Source organism: Physella acuta, unplaced genomic scaffold (assembly GCF_028476545.2).
Source record: "Physella acuta isolate Inbredline_101_S28 unplaced genomic scaffold, ASM2847654v3 ptg000944l, whole genome shotgun sequence".
Taxonomy (NCBI): domain Eukaryota; kingdom Metazoa; phylum Mollusca; class Gastropoda; family Physidae; genus Physella; species Physella acuta.
Window position 1 is genome coordinate 66,108 of NW_026732461.1, and position 7,389 is coordinate 73,496.

Here is a 7,389-nt window from a genome sequence, read left to right on the forward strand (position 1 = left end):
GGGGGGTGCGGGGGCTCTGCCTCCCCCCCCCCCCCCCCCCCCCCCCGAATAGATTCCTGGAAAAAACTCTGTTCACAAAGTTTTATGGTAATCCGATGGAAAAGATGTAGTAATTCATATAGGACAAACAGATAAACAATCTTTCATTTCTATAAATATAAATAGATATATAGGGCCTACTTTAACTAGTGTCCGCATACCTGCACCCGGAAACTTAGTCACAATTTTCTTTGTTACATTTGAACCCTTTAGGTTAATCAATATTAACAAAATTGAACAAGATGCAACAAATACAGTTAACCAAGAAATTGAACAAGTAAAATTCCCGTTATCTTTTATTGTTTTTAGATATAGAGTAGTAACAGACTACCTACAGGTCCTAACCCGCGACGAGGTACACATTTGTATTAAAACACACATCTAAGACATTTTCCATTTAGGTGGGTTTTGCAGTACAGTGGTTTCTTAAGTCGTGGACAAGTGATTGCGCTTATCTCTATTGAGTAACTATGTATTCTGTCCTATATTAGACACATTTGTAAATATCTGTCACAATATGGGCATAGAGATGATATAACGATAGCTTATCTTTGCGGACGACGCTAAACTTTGGCATCGACACCACCGCCTACAACTTCAAATTCGGTCCTTCAGAAATGTTTGAAGTCTCTAGATTAAAACTACTTTTCTCTTTTATGTGCCTACTGACCACATCACATGCATTTGTTCTGAAAGTCTAAAAACAGAGGCACAAATATATCGTCTAGACTTGTGAGGTCTACAGATTAGGTATTTTGGCAGTTATCTAAGCCTTTGCATGTTCTGACTCAAAGCCTTATTCTTTCTCTATCGACGCCTTGCGTAACATGGGATTTGGGTTTTTAAGGCGGCATAAAGCTTTATGTTGTTCCTTTTTTAGTACACTAGATTAAAAACTAACGTTTTCAGATGCCTAAAGATGTTTAACCACTAATTAATCAGAATAATGGGTCAAGATTTCAATTCTTGGTTTTGGGACACGTTAGTTGCCGGGGTTGAGCTAATGTCGATAGCATAAGGACTGTACCTTGATGCGGGCGTTTTATTTGTTGCCCATCGTAATAATTGAATGGTTGATGGGGCTTCTTCAAGGGTTAGATTTGCCGTAATGTTATTGATATCATGCATGTAAGGCTTTTCTAAGAAGAAAATGCGTTAAAACACTTTTTAGTTATGCTTTTTTAAATAGGCCTATATTTTACGACAACATACTCGTAATGAACAATAATATGAATTTAAACAACTTTAGAATACACCTGTTTCGGCTAACATGAATGTTATTCTTCAAACTAGTAATGTTAAACGTGTCTTTTTCGCATTTTCGACCTATAAGCAATACAGTAAATTCCGATAACGTCCATATGCGTACAAGCAATGGCGTAGGCGAGGAGGGGTTTAATAGTGATTTAATACTGATACTTTCTTAACCCTCTACTGGACATCATGTTTGGTACCTTGCCCCCCCCCCCGGCAACTGGGTGGATTTGGATTACACCCAAGTTTTACTTCATAGTAAATGACTTCAGTTTTAATTATTGGAGTTGGTAGCAACATTGACACAGTTGAAGGTATTCAGAACAAGGTGGCCAGGAGAAATCAGATTAATTAGTATAAAATTTACTATTATTAACAATAGGCCCTACTTAATTGTTTAATGTTGCTGGATATTAAGCCTGGTAGGTATTCATGTTTATTAATTTGTACAGAAAAAAAAAAAAAAAGATTCCCAAAGTTTTATTTTTCAGAAATAAAGAAAATAATACAAATCAATAAAGAACAGTTTTCAAAAGAATTTGTATAAAAGTAATTATTATAAAATAGGAATATAGCATTGCATAGATAAAAATAAAATCCTTGACACAAACAATATGAGGAATATTTTTTATCAGAGAAAAGAAAAATATATGATGTAGTTTGAAAATAATAATGTACAGAATGTAGCTTTTGCAGATTATAATGAAAATTCTCATGCCTGTATAATTTATTGAGTAAATGAAGCAAGGCCCAAAACACTAGGCTAAATAATATGCATGGGACAGGCATTGAAAACTACAAATTGCATAGTGTTCTCGGCACATGTTGCCATTTTGTGTGTTCTGGGAACATGTTGCCATTTTGTGTGTTCTGGGTACATAATGACATTTTGTGTGTTCTGGGAACATGTTGCCATTTTGTGAGTTCATGGAACATGTTGACATTATTTGGCTGTGTTCTGGGAATATGATGCCATTATTTGGCTGTGTTCTGGGAACATGTTGCCATTTTGTGTGTTCTGGGAACATGTTGCCATTTTGTGTGTTCTGGGAACATGTTGAAATTATGTGGCTGTGTTCTGGGAACATGTTGACATTATGTGGCTGTGTTCTGGGAACATGTTGACATTATGTGGCTGTGTTCTGGGAACATGTTTGTTTCATTTTTAAATATAATAAAACAATTTTAGAAATTCTATATTAGGAATTGTGTATATATATAAATGTATATATTTAATAAGACAATTCGATGAATTATAATAAACAGCAAAAATGATTCAAATAAGTTTAGAAGTATTTGGCTTGATGTCCCAACAGTGAACTGTATTCCGAGCTTGTTTCCCTAGTGATAACCCATCTTTTTTGTGCCACCCTTCCAATCAAATATCCAGCTTTTTCTTGGCCTGTATCATAATGCTGGTCATAGACTTGCTTGATTTGTGTATCACAATATGATTTTGAATGTTCTTCTGTAAATGAAATAAAGACAAAATATTTTGAAATATTCTTTTGTGGAACTAGCAAGAGAAATACATTACAAATTTATATTACTATCTCTACTATTTCTTTACTATAACTAATTACTTTGAAAAGATAAAGCACTGAACATGATGAATAACAAGAAACAAACATTATCAGCAAAGATTATAGATTTAAAATTGTGTTCATTCATATTGAAGATTAATGAAGTAGACTATCAATATTTACCCTCTTGATAGCTGATACTTTGATGTCTTTACTTTAAGCTTACACATCAGTCTCTGTGTGGTAAAATATGAAATAATATGCTTCGATAAAACTGTTTCATTATAACTGTTAATTATATTAGATAAGTACATAGTTTTGAGCTCTATAACAATATGTGTTTCAATTATCATTCAAATATTATACCCTCTATGTTGTACAACTCACTGATTCATTAGAATTTAAGAAAAGACAATAATTAATAAAATATTTTGGATTAAAATCCATTATATTTATTGTAACATATAATGCTATCTCTTGCTATAATAATTACTTTAAAAAATGGGTTATGCCTATAGTACAGTTACCTGAGGATGAAACTAGGCACAGTGTATAGTCCACGGAGACTGATTAATATCCCTTGTAATTGAACATCAGTTGTAGTTATGAAATCTGGATGGCCAAACACACACTCATAGTCCTGAAAAGCAATTTACACATAGATTAGCAAGAATATCTCACAAATTATTAAATTAAAGCTAACCCCTATTTAGTGCAATCCATCAAAGTAGTAGCATTTTTGTTAAGTTGTAGACACAATACAAAGTAATGTTTGTTCTGTGATTTACATACTTTTATAAAATAGCCATATATATATATATATATATATATATATATATATATATATATATATATATATATATATATATATATATATATATATATATATATATATATATATATTCATTGTAAATTTTAGTTATGTTTTGCTATTAAATTTTATTTACTCGACTGATCTAAACTCACTTTATTTAAACATAATATAGTGGATAAGTATAGTGATTTTATTATTCAGCAATAAATAGCAGGCCTAAAAAAATTTAAGTAGTAACGTTTGCGAATGAACACAATAAATTCTATGTATTTCCATTTCTATGTCTTTCCCAACGTGATGCATATTACTAACCAAGCATTAAACTATAGTCCTAAACCTGACTCTAATTACCATTTGTTGGACAACCTGAACCTTTGCGATACCATGTTATAATATATTATTTTAAAAAAGAGCTTACCACTAATTACTAAAATCAATTGTTTTTAGTATTAACTGAGCCGCATACTATCTGCTCCTATTGTCATCACCAGAAATCCAATATGTTGGCAAAGATTAGTCTCTAAGTTCCCTGCAACCTCATTCCTCTCGAGTGCGGAAAACACTGAAATCATTAATCATTATTTCATTATGCCTAATAGTTTAAAGGTAGTATTAAAGTAGTACTAAATAGTACGAGTCTTAGTTACTATAAGTCTAATGATAATTATTATTGTGAATGCTTACATGCTTTAAATTTTATGCACAATATTGGTATATAATATATAGTCTATAGTATAGGCCTATAGCCTAAGCTATAGAGTATATACTACTATATAGGCCTATAATAAGCCTAAATATAACAGCAGCTTGAATAATGCTCATTAGCATGCATTCACTATAAACTATAAAGATAAACAAATATTTCAATTTAATTTAATTATAACTAATAATAGTAAATAGGCTTTTTTCTTGTGGTAAAGTATAGGGCAGTACAGTTATAGTATAGGCCTACTTAACTAGATTCTATATTTAAGTATGTGGGCTTTTCATTCCAATGCACCACAATAGATACCACACATGATCAAGCTGGACCTCTGATCTAAAGATTTAATAATTGGGCCTAACAAACAGTGAAACTACAATAAAAATCATGTAAATTACTAATTTAACCTTCTTACCTCCGCTTCTCTAGAGTAGATCTAGACCTAGAATCTAGATGGGTTTTCTTTTTATGCAGCCGTATGATTAGATTCTAGAATCTAGACTATATCCTAGTAAACATAAAAGAACACTAGATCTAAATTTCTATATTCTATGCAATATGTATTAAACCTATAGGCCTAATATTTATTTTAAATTCCTATGCGATGTGTCGTGAACTGTAGGTTTCATGTTATTTTTGTAATGGCGGAAATCAGTTTAAAATTTCGTTTCCTTCCTTTTGTTATTCTATTTATAGAGTCGGAGCAATTATCATTGAGTTAGTCGGCCGATCCACACAGGAAGTGCGGGTATATCTATGACTTACTCAGTGATCTGATCATTGACAGAGACAGAGATAGCCATTCGCATGGGGTGCACACTCTCTCTCTCTCTCTCTCTCTCTCTCTCTCTCTCTCTCTCTCTCTCTCTCTCTGTTGGCTGGAAGCCATCCTATTAGATACACAGCTGGACGGATGTCATTTCTAGAATATTCTCTGCTTTTTATGCTCTTTCCGCAAAAAAAACCTAATTAGCAATTTTAATGTCAGTTAAATTACATTCATTACCTGCTGCTAATTTGGTTGTTGCATGACGTCACATTGAAACAGCTAGAATAGAAATCTATTTTTTATACACTAACTTCGCTAAAACTAAAATTGAACCTATGACAGTCAAACGTCTTTGGGTTTTGTCAAATAATAAAGGTGAGGTAAGGGTCAGATATTGTTGATAAAGTAGGTTGTGAAAGGAATTACATGTAATATGTGTTAACACCAAACCGGTACAAATCATGAGTTTTGAGACTAATGTTGATTACGTTTGTAGTAATGGAGAAAAAGGCAGTGTGTGCATTTAGACGTCAAGATGTTGTGGGGGCATTTATACGTCAAGATGTTGTGGGGGCATTTAGACGTCAAGATGTTGTGGGGGTATTTAGACTTCAAGATGTTGTTGGGGCATTTAGACTTCAGGATGTTGTGGGGGCATTTAGACGTCAAGATGTTGTGGGGGCATTTAGACGTCAAGATGTTGTAGGGGCATTTAGACTTCAAGATGTTGTTGGGGCATTTAGACTTCAGGATGTTGTGGGGGCATTTAGACGTCAAGATGTTGTGGGGGCATTTAGACGTCAAGATGTTGTGGGGGCATTTAGACGTCAAGATGTTGTAGGGGCATTTAGACTTCAAGATGTTGTTGGGGCATTTAGACTTCAGGATGTTGTGGGGGTATTTAGACGTCAAGATGTTGTGGGGGCATTTAGACGTCAAGATGTTGTGGGGGTATTTAGACTTCAAGATGTTGTTGGGGCATTTAGACTTCAGGATGTTGTGGGGGCATTTAGACGTCAAGATGTTGTGGGGGCATTTAGACGTCAAGATGTTGTAGGGGCATTTAGACTTCAGGATGTTGTGGGGGTATTTAGACGTCAAGATGTTGTGGGGGCATTTAGACGTCAAGATGTTGTGGGGGCATTTAGACTTCAGGATGTTGTGGGGGCATTTAGACTTCAGGATGTTGTGGGGGCATTTAGACGTCAAGATGTGGTGGGGCATTTAGACTTCAGGATGTTGTGGGGGCATTTAGACGTCAAGATGTTGTGGGGGCATTTAGACGTCAAGATGTTGTGGGGGCATTTAGACTTCAGGATGTTGTGGGGGCATTTAGACGTCAAGATGTTGTGGGGGCATTTAGACGTCAAGATGGTGTGGGGGTATTTAGACTTCATGATGTTGTGGGGGTATTTAGACTTCAGGATGTTGTGGGGGTATTTAGACGTTAAGATGTGGTGGGGCATTTAGACGTCAAGATGTTGTAGGGGCATTTAGACGTCAAGATGTTGTGGGGGTATTTAGACTTCAGGATGTTGTGGGGGTATTTAGACGTCAAGATGTGGTGGGCATTTAGACTTCAGGATGTTGTGGGGGCATTTAGACTTCAAGATGTTGTGGGGGTATTTAGACGTCAAGATGTGGTGGGGCATTTAGACTTCAGGATGTTGTGGGGGTATTTAGACGTCAAGATGTGGTGGGGCATTTAGACTTCAGGATGTTGTGGGGGCATTTAGACGTCAAGATGTGGTGGGGCATTTAGACTTCAGGATGTTGTGGGGGCATTTAGACGTCAAGATGTTGTGGGGGCATTTAGACGTCAACATGTTGTGGGGGCATTTAGACTTCAGGATGTTGTGGGGGCATTTAGACTTCAGGATGTTGTGGGGGTATTTAGACGTCAAGATGTTGTTTGGGCATTTAGACGTCAAGATGTTGTGGGGGCATTTAGACGTCAAGATGTTGTGGGGGCATTTAGACGTCAAGATGTGGTGGGGGCATTTAGACGTCAAGATGTTGTGGGGCATTTACACGCAAAAGATGTGGTGGGGCATTTACACGCCAAGATGTGGTGGGGCATTTAGACGTCAAGATGTGGTGGGGCATTTAGACTTCAGGCTGTTGTGGGGGCATTGTTTGATTGGACTGGAACCTTAAGCATTTGTTTAATTGGACTGGATCATTAAGCTTTTGTTTGATTGGACTGGATCATTAAGCTTTTGTTTAATTGGACTGGATCATTAAGCTTTTGTTTAATTGGACTGGATCATTAAGCTTTTGTTTGATT

The 7,389-nt window shown here is 35.5% G+C and overlaps 1 long non-coding RNA gene across 1 annotated transcript; it reads right to left on the reverse strand.

The window, feature by feature from the left end:
• Positions 1–2,546: 2,546 nt before the first annotated feature.
• Positions 2,547–4,267, reverse strand: LOC131953739 (uncharacterized). The gene is made up of 4 exons (XR_009388677.1): positions 4,049–4,267; positions 3,344–3,456; positions 3,000–3,052; positions 2,547–2,761 (listed from the first exon to the last, which is right to left on the reverse strand). It is a non-coding gene; the product is annotated as an uncharacterized LOC131953739 (long non-coding RNA).
• Between the last annotated feature and the right edge of the window lie 3,122 nt (positions 4,268–7,389).